Here is a 12,764-nt window from a genome sequence, read left to right on the forward strand (position 1 = left end):
AACCTTGATTTTACACCCAATTGATTCACATTTCTGAAGTCAGATCAGGGCCAGTTAGATTAGTTAGAGAATGCACACACACACTGCCCCCCCCCCCCCTTGAAAGAAGTATAGATTGCTTGGTTCCTGGACTCTGTTTCCCAATAAAGTAATGTGCCAGATCACAAAGATCTTGTAATCTGGGCAAGAGACTAGTTAGGGTATAAGGGAGGTGATGTCAGGTGTATAACCTTAACACTGGGGATGTATGAGTATTATCTATGTAGAAATGGTCCTATACACCAACATAATGGGTTAAAAAACGTTTCACATACACGCAGTTAAATGCATTCCATCTGCTGTAGTACCTGATAAGGACATACAGACATAGGAGTGGAGATAAAGAAGGGCATAGATAGGAAAGAGCTCAGGACCCGGTGTAAACCTGAAAGGAAATGAGGCGGTGCAATGGGAGGGAGAATCAAGGCAAAGTATAAATTCTGTAAGCAACAGCACCATGCATCCGAAGTCTTCTCCATCTCTAAACTGTCAAATTTTCTCCAGGGGACCATCCGTCGAGTGATATCGACATGGTAGCTGGTTCTGTTTGTAATTCCTACGTTGTCGAGGACCAGATGTGTAGGAACCCAAGTTCCACACCAGTTCACAGTCCCAATGCTTCCATTACCCTACCGAAAATTGATTGCTCTAAATGGTTCCTGGAAGGTGTGAGCTGCTTTTAGGAAAGAAGCCAGGTTTCTTTCCAAGCTGTCCTGAAGGGAAGAGAGACCTGTCAGGATGTTAATAGCTTGGGTGAGGGTGAAGAGGGGAGAAAGAGCCTCACAATTTCCCCCCTGAGAGGAAGAAGAGGAAGAAGACAACATCAGTGGTTTGGAAAGAAAAGATCCGATGCATTTTCAGCATCCCCAGGGTCCTCCCTGGAGCTTTAGGCTCCCCACCCTTATTCTCTCTTGACCTGCCTCTGCACTTGGACCTGACTTAAGCAAAACGACGGGCTAAGGGGAAAGCCCAGGCAGCTCGGTCGGAGACGGCGGCCCCTAAAATGACAACTCAGCAGCCGGCCGGCGGGCAGCGCGTGTGCGCGCGTCACTGTGGGAATAGGCGCGCGTGGCAGCCGGCCGCGCGGTTGGCCCGGCGCCGCCCCAGCCCCTCCCCCCCCCAGGCCCTATAAAGGCCGCGCTCGCCGCCGCCCTGCGCACAGTCGGAGGCTGCCCGCCCGCAAGGCGGCTCCCGCGCTCCGCACACAGTCGCACTCCGCGCACTCACACACTTGGAAGCGCCTCCCCGCGTCCCTCCCCTGCGCTCCCCTCGCTCGGCTCGCCGCTCTCGCACCACAAATAGTCGCCGACCGACTGCCAATCCGCCTCTCTCTCTCTCAGCAACATGACTGACTGGGAAGCGGCGGCTCAGGCGGAGCAGCTCTGCCGGCGCAGGAGAGACGAGCGGGAGGATTATTAAATAACGCAGCTGGACTCCGTGCAACTGGGAGTGCAGAGAAGGAGCCCCGCGGCCGAGAAGGGGAGGGAGGGCAGAGGAGGGGGTCCGGGAAAGACGCCCCCGTGCCCCGAAGACAGAAACCCCGGAGTGCCCGGGAGGAGCCTTAACGGGCGGCGCGGAGCCCTCAAGGTAGTAACGCCCCTGCTGCCCCCGAGCCCGGTGGGTCGCGCGTCGCGTCGCGTCGCTGCTGCCCTGGGGCCAGCCGCAGGCGGGCGCCGGATGACCGCCCGGCAGGTGACCGCGGCGCGCGCGGGCCGCCCGGGAGCAGCCCCCACCCAGGCCCGGGGCGCCGGGAGCGGGCCCAGCTTGCGCAGCGCGGGGACCTGGCCTTGCGGGGCGGGGTGGGAGGGAGGCGGGCGGGCTCGCTCGCCGCCGGCCGGTGACTCTCGGCGCGCTGCGTGGCCTTTCACTCCGCGCCCCGACCGCTCCGCTCCCGGGCGCCGCGGCCGTCGCTCCCGGGCGGTGCGGAGTGCGGCGGGCCGCGGAGGCAAGAGTTGGCGCAGGCTCGGGCCGCTCCTCCCCGCCGCCACCCGCGTCCCGCAGGTAGGGGCCGCTGGGCTGCGGGCGCCCGGGCGGGGGCGGCGGCGCGGAGCGGGCGGGCGCGGGAGGGGGCGGGGAGCCGGGGGCCGGGAGCGCCGCGAGCCCCCGCGTGCTCGTCCCCCGGCTCGCGCTGCCCGGGTTCGAAGCGAGACGCTCCCCGGCGGCGCAGGAACGGCAGCGACTGCGGGGGACAAATTGCTTTGTGGTGGCGCGTCCAGGGCTCCGGGGAGGGTGTGTGTGTGCGCGTGTGCGTTCGTTCGGGTGGGTTCGCGCTCCCGACTAATCTGTGCGTTGGTTCACCCGAAAAGAAAATCGGCCCGGAGCCGAGACCGCAGGTGGCCCCTCGGGCCCTCCGGTCTGTCGGCGTGTTTCTCCGGGGCTCACACCGCGGCGTCTCGCGGCCGGGGTGCGGGCGGGGTGACGGAGGGATTTGTGAATGGTGCCTCCCTGCGCGTGGGGGCTGAGCCTTGCTGATGTCAAGGAGGAGGTATCCCGAGTGCGGAGAGAGACTATTTATGGCAAAGAGTTGTGAAATTTCTCGGGGTTTCTTTCAGTGTATCTTAAGCTTCACTCTTTTTCTCCCCCCCTCCCATCTCTCCCCTCTTCTTCCACAGACTCAGAAGCAATTTCGCTTCCTCCCTTCTCTCGTGGGACCTGTAATATGAAATGAAGGAAGTCAGAAAGTCACTTGTCTTTTACAGGTGGAAAAAATGCTTCTTAGAAGATCTCGTGCCCTTTAGTGTTTTTGTATAGTTATTCTCCACACTTAACTCTTCAGGCCTTCAGTAGGACCCACAAGACAGAAAGTACCTACTTGGCTTCAACAGCTTTCATTTCTAATGTCTTTACAACTGAATAGCTTCCCACTGGAATGTAACACATACCTCCATCCCTACCCCTAAGAAAGACTTAAAAATGCTGTGCACACATTTTACTGTAAAGCTGCTTTTATTAAAAGTGTTGGGGAGGAAAGAGAAGTAGACACTCGACCGAGCTTATATTGATTGCTACCGATTAAAAGATTAAAAACTAGCTATTAAGACTTAAAATGCTATTAATATAGTCTGCAACATAGTTTGTTTCTATTTCTCTTCCTATTTGCTTTTAAATAGGTACAAATTCCAAAGGCATAACTCGAAGCTTAGATATGACTTGAGACAGTGTCTACCGACTGCTTTAGCCAACAAGCATGTGCTTGAAAAGTTAGCAGCCTGCGCTTTCACAGAACCAATGGCTGGGCTGTGACTGAGAGTAGGACCGTGTCCTTAGTATTTTATTTTTAAAAGTATTTTGTTGTTTATGCTATTCCAGCTGTCCCAGTTTTTCTCCTTTTGTCCCCATCTACCTAGTGTCCTTATTATTTTAAACTGGTACATCTCTAAGGCCTGCCTGCCAAGCACAGTGTTTTTAAAACACTGAAATTCCATGTTGCAACCACCCCTTCAATAATTTTGTAGAGGCTAAAGAGAAGTAAACTGGTCCATCTATTGTAAGAGTGATTTGTTTTCCTTTTATATTAATTAGAGAGTGCCTTGTTTCTATCAAAACATGCCAACTGTTTTAGGGTTTTTTTTCTCCCAGTGTGAAAGTAGTTTTCCCTATCACTCCCGTTCATTCTGAAGACAGAGCAGAGTTAAGGATTTGTTATTTTGATTTGGTTATGTGCATATTAGTTTAAAAAACATTTTCAACATTGGCACATGTACAGTTTTATATATTACCTTAGGACGCAGAGTGAGAGCCCCACTGAGGGTAGTTTCTGAATCATTGCAGTGTGGAGGAAATACAGAGGAATTTTATAATGTACGTGATGAACTGTATTATTATCATTAAAACATCATATTTATGGATATTTTGTTTTTTGACACTCAGAGAATCAGGAACTGTGTATTTCTGTGATGCATCATTTATACCATAGGATGTAAATGTACATCAAACTCATGAAGCAGTAAATGGAAAAATATATGATATTTTATAATCATCCAACTTTTTATTGCATTTTATTATTCAACGTAGTGCTCACAGTAGATGGCCTGTCATGTGCAGGACACTTCCTAGGCATTGCAGAGAACAGGACTTGGTAGCTCTCGGCCCTTCAGGAGCTTACTCTGCTCTTGGGAGGAATCTGATGCTCATGCTTGAGCAGAGTTAACAACTCATGACAATAAGAGATTGCATGTCTAATGAGGACTGCAGGAGTTCAGCGCATGATAATAACATTTCATACTGGGTTTTGTTTGAAAAGGCTTCAGAGGTAGGTAGATTTGCTTGGTCTTGATCTTACAGGATAAATAGGATTAGTGGTTTATGGATGAGAATATGGAGTATAAGATGCAAGTCGTTTGAAATTACAGAAAAAAAGAACAAAAGATATGAGGGAATATAAGTTTGATTTGAAATGTATTTGGCTATTGCAAAGTGGTCGAATTTGTTGTCCCAAGTGCAGAGTGAGTCTGTTTTTGATATAAAACATCCGTACACTCTGTTCTTGGAATGAATTGTCAACACATGTTTTTGTACCTTAGAAGACAAATATGACTTTATATTGTCTTTTAATGAAAAAAAAATGCTTGACATGTATTTGTAGACAGTATTTACTCTAAATATTTAAATAAGCACATCACACCAAATGTTGAATTTGGTATTAATAAAAATTTGCACATACGACCTCTTTAAAGCATGTTTGAGGTACATCTTTAACCAACCCTACTTAGATTTGCTCTAAAGGAAAAAGTATGAGATATATAGAAAAACAACTGAATAGTAATAAGTATTCATCGAATGCTTTCTATTATACTCATATTCTTTGTAACTCATTAAATGACATATTTTCTATAATCTTTTTAGATCTTAGAGTGCATCCACATAATAGTTAATCTATCCTTACATTATTTTCCATGAAGGGCTTGTGGAGAACAATTTTAGAATTGTAGCAACAATTTTAAGGGTATTTTAACTATATTCTGGTAAATAGACTGTATTAGTAGTAGAAACATGTCTCTAAGCATTCTGAACTTAGCTATTTTTCTTTGTACATGTTTGTTATTATAAATACACAAAAATATTTATAATGCATTTCTCCATTTTGAGACTACAAGGGGAAATATCTGAGTTGACTTTGAGCCTGTCTTTGAATATAACCCCCCAGAAGTAAGTTATGGTGATAGTAAAGAAAAAGTACAAATATTAGATATGACTACTAGTAAATAACAATATAATTATTGTACTTTAAGATTATTTGAATTAAAAGAGTTTCTCATATATTTATTTTGTTGACAGTGAACAGGTAAGAGTTACTAGAAAAGTGAAAACCTATTAAATCATCAATTTCATATTTGTGCAGGAATGGGATGATTTCCCAGGCAGTCAGAGTACAAACCAGACTATCTGTTAATCAGCCTCTTTTTGGAATTATAGAAAAGAACAAAAGATAGGAGGGAATATAAGTTCGATTTGAAATAGATTTGGTTTTGGACCATATGTCACAGGTGTATCACTTTGGTAATATAATCTCTCTGTATGAAATATGACTGACAGCTTCTGCATGATTTTCCTGCTGGTAGTGACAAAATCTGTTGGCTTTATATTGAGAACATCCACTTCTATCAGCAGTAGTACCTTGCTATGCCTGAGTGTCAGTTAAGAATGAAACATGAGATCTTGGGTGGGATAAGCAGTGAAAAGAGATTGGGAGATTTTAATATGTAGCTTAAACTAAATATAATATAAAATTGTAAAAATTACCAATCTAAACTGCACTGGATCCAGTACCAAGATATTCAGTTTTTATTTTCAAATGGCCATGTTGCATTTTAATCTTTTTATGGGGGCTAAATGAAATGCCAACAAAGTGGTTGTTGAAAGTGTGTACTAGGTTCTGTGATGTGATACTAAAAACATTTTTACAAAGTTTTCTATGTAGACCATTGACAGATGAAGTTTGTTGTTTGGCTAAATTGTGGCCCTGTACATAGATTAATTTAAAATGTAGCTTTTGGTTTTCATTTTTACACTGTATTAATGATTTTTAAATTTCAATTAAACCAATTAAAATTTTGAATACCATAACTCTGTTCTGAAATGAAATAAAATCATTTGTAAGGAAAGGTCTTTTATAAGGAAACATCTTATCTAATGGCAAATTCTTAACCTAGAGTAGGAGTTCTCAAAATGTGGTTCCCTGAGCAGCAGCACCAGGGAACTCTTAAAATGCCAATCCCACCACAGACTGATGGAGTGAGGAACTCTGGGGTGGGGGACCCTGTATGATTCTTATGCCCAACAGGGTTTGAGAACCGCTGACCCAGAGCATTGTACAGTGAAATGTGAAGGCTGTGTCTTCCACCTGTTTTGTATCTAAGTACTTTTCTAACTGGTAGAGTTAACTAAGGTTAGGCCTGAAAATGCTCTCCACCAGATGATTTTCATCTTAACTGTAATTAAAAACAATTTAAACAAGTTTCTAATTCTTACGCACATGTGTTGTTTGGGGGGAGCAGTACATAAGTGTTGCATTTAACTGGAGAGTAATGACCCTAGCTGGACCTTATTGATAGTCATTTGTAAAACCAAAAATATTCACAGTGTACAAATGTTGACCATTTTCTGTTTAGTCTTGTTGACTCTTTTGTGATATTTTTGGTCTTGGCATGTAGTAATCCTCTTTCTCTGTATTAGGTTACAGTTACTTTAGCTGCACAGCAATAACATTACATGTGTGGAGTGTCCTGGAAGTCTAACGGCTGAAATAAATTTTAGACCATATCTCTACATTTTTCAAAATTGAAGATAATGTGTTCACATCCTGTGTATCTTTTAGTTTCCCTTTACCTCTCTCCCTTTCCTTCTCCCCCCTTCCTCGTTGCCTCTCCTCTTGTCTCTCTCTTTCCCTCCATCCCCCGCTCTGCCACATCTGTTTCAGATATGAGCTCAGTTATCCCTTCCCTCAGGAAACGTTCCTTGGCCTCCTTTGCTACATCAGTTACTTCTTCTTTATTTCCATGTTCCTCTACCTGGTGATACTTACTGTAGTCTTAATCTTACGTTTATTTGTGTAATTGGTTTAATATTGTATCACCAGGGATGAACAGTACCCAATATATAGTAGACGTGCAATAACTATTGGCTGAATAACTGTATGTCCTCATTCTATGGGTGTTTTATGTTTTTCCAAAGAAAGACACTGTAAGAAAGATTTTAAAATCAAGAGAGTCCTAGAATATATATGAACGTAGTTATTGCTTTCCTTTCTACTTTGCAAATGGCGACATATTTTAAAATTAACAACAACAGCAATGGCCATAATGTGCTGAACACTTTCTATATCATAAGCAGTTTATATATGTTATGTGATTCAACTAAAATTACAAACATATTTTTGTGCATATTTTAGAGAAAAGGAAACTGAGGCTCTGCTCTATGGTCTGCCAAGCTATCTAAACCTGAGTTTGACTTTTTATTACAATGATGCAAAAATTGTGGAATAAGTACGTAGCAGAGTGCGACGGAGTGTATTTTCTCTTTCCTGATTTAACTCAGGATCCAGCACTATTTGTGCATTACCTGACCTGTAGCTGCCATTTTCATCAATGATCTTCTTGCTTCTTGTGTAATTGGGACAAGTGATGAAGGAATCGCAAGGCTGAAGCTTGCAAAAACCTTCTTATTCTTTTCAATATTCATAATGTGCACCCTCAGTACCACACAAGCCCCCCTTCTTACCATGTTTGGTCAGAATCGCTCATCTCATTAGTGGAAATTTAAAATGTAGCCAAGTATAATTTTAAGAATGGGTGCTTTTAGGTAGAGAATGTTCAAACATTAGATATTCTCCATACTTGGAGATGAGCAGCTTATCTTCCAGAAAGGTTCACACAGACCTTTGAGTACCCTGATTAAGTGTAGCTGACCTTAGGCACAGTCTATTAATCCCATGAGAAGGAAATATCATATGGTAATCAGTTTAGTTTCTTTTCAATTTTAATCTTCATTTCACTTATTTAAATGTGGGTTTAATCAATGTTCAAAAGTTTGTAGCAAAGGAAGTATTTAAAGATTGATTTCGTAAAAGTCAGTGGACAATCAGGAAGTTAAAGTCGGTTATTCTAACCCCTCTACTAGACTAAATGTACAAAGCTATATAATTTATGTGTTTAAATCAGTCAGTAACATGAATAACAGTAGATGCATAATATCAAGAATAAAAAATTAGTTGTTTAACTGTTTCAGATGTGGCCTATTTTGTAGCTTTTGTTAGAATGTGTTTCTGCTGCTGGAATAATTTAATCACTAGCTGGAGCCTCAGCCATGCCCCTGAGTCAGGACCAATCCTGCTACGTAGTGGGAAGATTGGTTTATAGTCCAATAACTTGGGACTTAACATAAGCCACCCTTGACATCTAGCTCTAATATTATTACGTATGTATAGTAATGCTTCTTTTTTTGTAACTGAAACTGATTTTTTACCTAATATCTTTTCCTGCATCTTGATAAATTACCTCTTATCACCATTTGTCTCTGTGTTTGAGCAAGGCTGCATTGACAGAGCCTTCTTTATTTCTTTAGAGACTGGGATCCTCCCTCTGAAACCATCTCATTTCCTGAGTCCTTTTATATATCAGAAAACTTCTCCCAAAACACCACTTTCCTAGATCTTTAAACATTGCCAGCTCCCAGACGTATGCTGAATTTCCAGTACTCACTCTTGGACCTCCGTGATGTCAACTGATGGTGGGTTGCCATACTCCCAGATACTCAGGCTGGTTGGATTTCTTGGAACTATTTACAGCTGGGTTTCTATAGCGCTCCGAGACTACACTCTTGTTTCAGGTCCTGACCATCACTAGAGTGCCTCATCTTGCTACATGTAATCTTCCCTTACATGGCTGTGCCCCATTGTAGAGCTACTTTATTTATCATCATTGACAACAGACATTTTGTAGAAGCTTATTATGTATAAGCCATTCTGTTTCAAAAAGAATGTGCCTCCCGTGGTTCATAGGGTTCCATATTGTGAACAGCATAATCCATAATAAATGAAATACACATTCTACCATGTCCTGATCGGTACCCATATGTGATATGTGTATACAAATATTTGCAGTATGTGTATATGAGTTCTTTAGGATTTGCCTGTTTCTCCTTTTCCACTCACTTAATTTCTAGATGTTCTGGCTCTTCTATATTCTCCTTCTTAACCTTATTTGTACGTGATATGTTTGGAATGTAGAACATCTGAAGACATATATTCCAGAAGAAGGTGTGATGCCTTCTCTAATTTTCCTCATTCATTAATGCAAACTAGCAGTATTCCTGTGTTTAAGAAGTGATTGTTAAGCCAGGTGTCCTACCTTAATTCAACTCTTTTTTGTATCTTAGTGATACCTTCCTTATCAACCAAATTTAGATTAGCATATCCTATTTTCTTATGTGCCTATTCACTGCAATTAGCTGCTTTCTAGCAATAGGTAAATATTGTGAATTTGTTAATGAGTTGTTTTAGTGTATGTGGTTTCTTTGGTTTTTGTTTGTTTTTTTGACAACATCAGGGAACAATTTACCACATACCTATGTCAGGCTTATAAATAAAACCAAACAAGTATACATGAATAAAGGCATGGCAAAAATAAGTGTGAGTGTAGACTTTAACATTCTAGGCAATTGTTTCTTTAGAAACTACCTTTATTTTTGTTTGTTTGGTTGTTGTTTGTAGTTACACAAATTACCAGAACATTAAATCTGAATATGTGAAATATATTTAGTAAGTACTCCTTTCTAATACTTAGTATTCTTTACGATATTCAAGAAAGGTTTGAAGGCAGGAAAACATACAAAGTCCCAGAAATATCAGATGAGAGAGTTAGGTAAAGGAAGAAAATACCTCTAAACCAAACTTAGGTTCAGTATTAGAAATGTGGACTAAGAAAGTTATTTCAGGTGAACTTTCAAAATATCTTATTGATAACAAAACCAATGGGTCTGTATATATCAGGAATCTAAAATTTTCAAAGGAATGCAACTTGTTAGGCAGAGAGTTCAAGGATATTTATTTGATTTTGATTTCAATTTTTAATACTACATTCATGTATAAACAGACCCAGGGACACTAAAAGTATTTATTAATACAAGAATTAGTTAGAAAGCACCTCCTATGGTAGTAATTATAAACATAAAGTATGGATTACTGAATTGGGCCTTTAAAAATATTAAAATTTTGTACACAACAAGGGTATAAAGTTATAGTAACATGGCTAAAATTAACTTTGAAGAGTAAATTCTTCAGCATACCTTAAGGTGCAAATATGGTGGTATTGGGGAGCTTCTGAACTGATAAAGGGCCCTTCTGTGGGAGGGTGTAAGTTAATTGGAGGGAGAGTACAATATGCACCTCTGGGGGAATTTTGAAAGTCCCAGGTTTAAGTGCTGTTTGAAACAGGAAGTGATAAAGACCTTCCAGAGCTGTTCAGTGAAGAAAGAAATTGCCTTCCAGTATATTTCTAAGGAGTAGCAGGTTCATTGGATAGAGAAGACACACAGCCCCAGAGGTCTAATGCAGGAAAGGAATGGGTGAAGTATTTTGAAAAGCAAAGCGTTTTAATTTGAATGTAGGGCACATTAGTAAATTTCAAGTTCTGGAGATCCTTTACTTGGACTTCCAATTTGCTAGACCTCAGTCTCTCCAATCTCAATTGATGCCAGGGAGCTATCCAGGGTACTAGGCTTCTGCTGAACTTCTCTCTGGCAAAATTGTGCAACAAATTTTGTTGCTCATCCTCCACCCCTCCAATCCTAGGGCCTCCCATCAATTGGCAGACACTACATTATTCACTCGGAGTGGTTAATCTTCCATCATTTGTTTCATTCCAGTGGGCCCTTCAAGGTTCAATTCAAATGTGAATTAAGGATAGCCTACCCCAAACCCATGCAAGAGGCCTATTCTGAGTTCCAGTAACAGCCAGTTTATATCACTATCAAATCTACACCTAAAGTATCATAATTTACTGCTTGCTTGTGCTTCATGCCCACTAGATTGTGAGCTCTGCGAGGGCAGGAGTTTTGTATTTTTATTCTCTTTTTTAAAGTAGCTGGTCGAAATCAGTGGTGTGAGGACCCTCAGTAGCTGATACATGAGTGAATAAAGAGTGACGTGAATTTTGTCCATCTTATACGAACTACTTCCAGTGCTAGCCACTGTCCTGAATCACATTAAGGTTCACTTTGAATATTGGCCATCATGGATTTTTCATGGACTGAAATTTTTTTTCTTAACTTGGGACTGAGTAATCTAAAAGGGCTAAAAGTCATGAAGAAAAAAATAAAAGGACTGGAAGAACTCTAGAAACTACGGCATGTATACCATGGCCATTAGGGGATCTGCAAGGTTTAAGGGAGCAAGAGAGGAAGCAGTGAACATTGATATGGAGAATGGGGGTCAAAGGAGAATCTGCATTTTTACTTCCTCAAACCAGAATTTAGAGCATCCACTCCCCATTCACTGTCTGACACCTGTGGAATATGTCATTTCCTTTCATTTCCCACATCCACATTTTGAAATGTCTGCAGGTCTCAGGCCCTATGAGGCCGGTAGAATTCTTTCATTCAGTAAACAAATGTTAATAGGCCCCTTGTATGTGTTGGTTAATGACATATATACGGTTATTGTCCTCCTGCAGCATAAAGTCTAGTTTCTACTTGGTATGTCCATATTATCCATGGTCCTTAGTAAGTGTAGAAGTTGGTAGATCTGTTTCTCTCTCTTCTGGTAGCCAGGTTAGGGACTCCCTGGACAGCCACAACAAGTAAGTGTGCTTTTGTTCCCAGTACTCTGTCCCCACACATGTCATTGCTCTGAGTGTCCAACATGCCAACGTGACTACATCGTTGTAGAAAAACACTTTTACTTACATATTATGCATCCTGTAATTGGTGTGATGTTGACTTATTCATCACTTTTACACGATATTGGTAGTTTGTGTGCCTGTCTTTCTCTTCCCTTCTTGGGACATCCCAAGAATAGTGTATATACCATAGTTTATCTTTGGTCCAGAAATTCCATGTATTTCAAGTGCATGAACCACGGAATGGTTTGTAGTCTTATGTGGGGAATATTTTCACTTTGCAGTTCTACCATTCACGTTTTTCAAATGTGAATACTATTTATCCTGTAGGTCATGCGTCTCTCTTCCTGTTCTTTTTTCTTTTGCCTAAGGCTAGAAGGAATGTTTCAGTTTTGAAGTATAAAAAGAAAAGCTCTAATTCTTGTTGATTTTCCCCTTGAGAACCTAGTTATACATATTAGAGAAATCATAATAAGGACTCAAAATAACTGAGATGTAAAAGAAAGGATTTTTAAAGTGTAAAAATATGACTGAAACAAGGAGTTCTGTAACCATCTCAAATTAACTCATTGTTTGGAAAAGTAATCATTTCTCTGCTAAATATTTAGAATTATGCAAAATAATATAATTATTTTTATGGATTAAAAACTACTGGAGCCATTTTTCTAATAATCTAGATATGAAACACTCCATTAAAAACTGTGTTTAACCTATCTGGAAAAAAGTTGCCTTAAAACTTTCAAGAATGAATGTGATGTGTACTCACTCTTTATGTATTTTATGATAAAACTTTGGGGAGAAATAGAGGAATTTTTGCAATCATGTGAATCATTTGTGCTGTATAAGCACAGCTGCCAGAATGCTCAGCACCTGGTCAAACCTAGGAATCCA

At 41.3% G+C, this 12,764-nt stretch overlaps 1 protein-coding gene across 6 annotated transcripts in view; it reads left to right on the top strand.

Moving 5' to 3' along the window:
* The first annotated feature begins 1,212 nt into the window (after positions 1-1,212).
* Positions 1,213-12,764, top strand: part of CCSER1 (coiled-coil serine rich protein 1) — a 1,227,777-nt gene continuing 1,216,225 nt past the window's right edge. For 5 of the 6 annotated variants that reach the window (XM_045183762.3, XM_053923202.1, XM_053923201.1 and 2 more), the window contains exon 1: positions 1,213-1,626. The gene's annotated coding sequence lies outside the window, so the exon portion shown is untranslated. Of the gene's footprint in view, positions 1,627-1,949; positions 2,041-12,764 lie in introns of those variants that run through there. The other variant, XM_053923200.2, reaches the window with a different exon arrangement.

Source organism: Desmodus rotundus, chromosome 4, assembly GCF_022682495.2.
Source record: "Desmodus rotundus isolate HL8 chromosome 4, HLdesRot8A.1, whole genome shotgun sequence".
Lineage (NCBI taxonomy): Eukaryota > Metazoa > Chordata > Mammalia > Chiroptera > Phyllostomidae > Desmodus > Desmodus rotundus.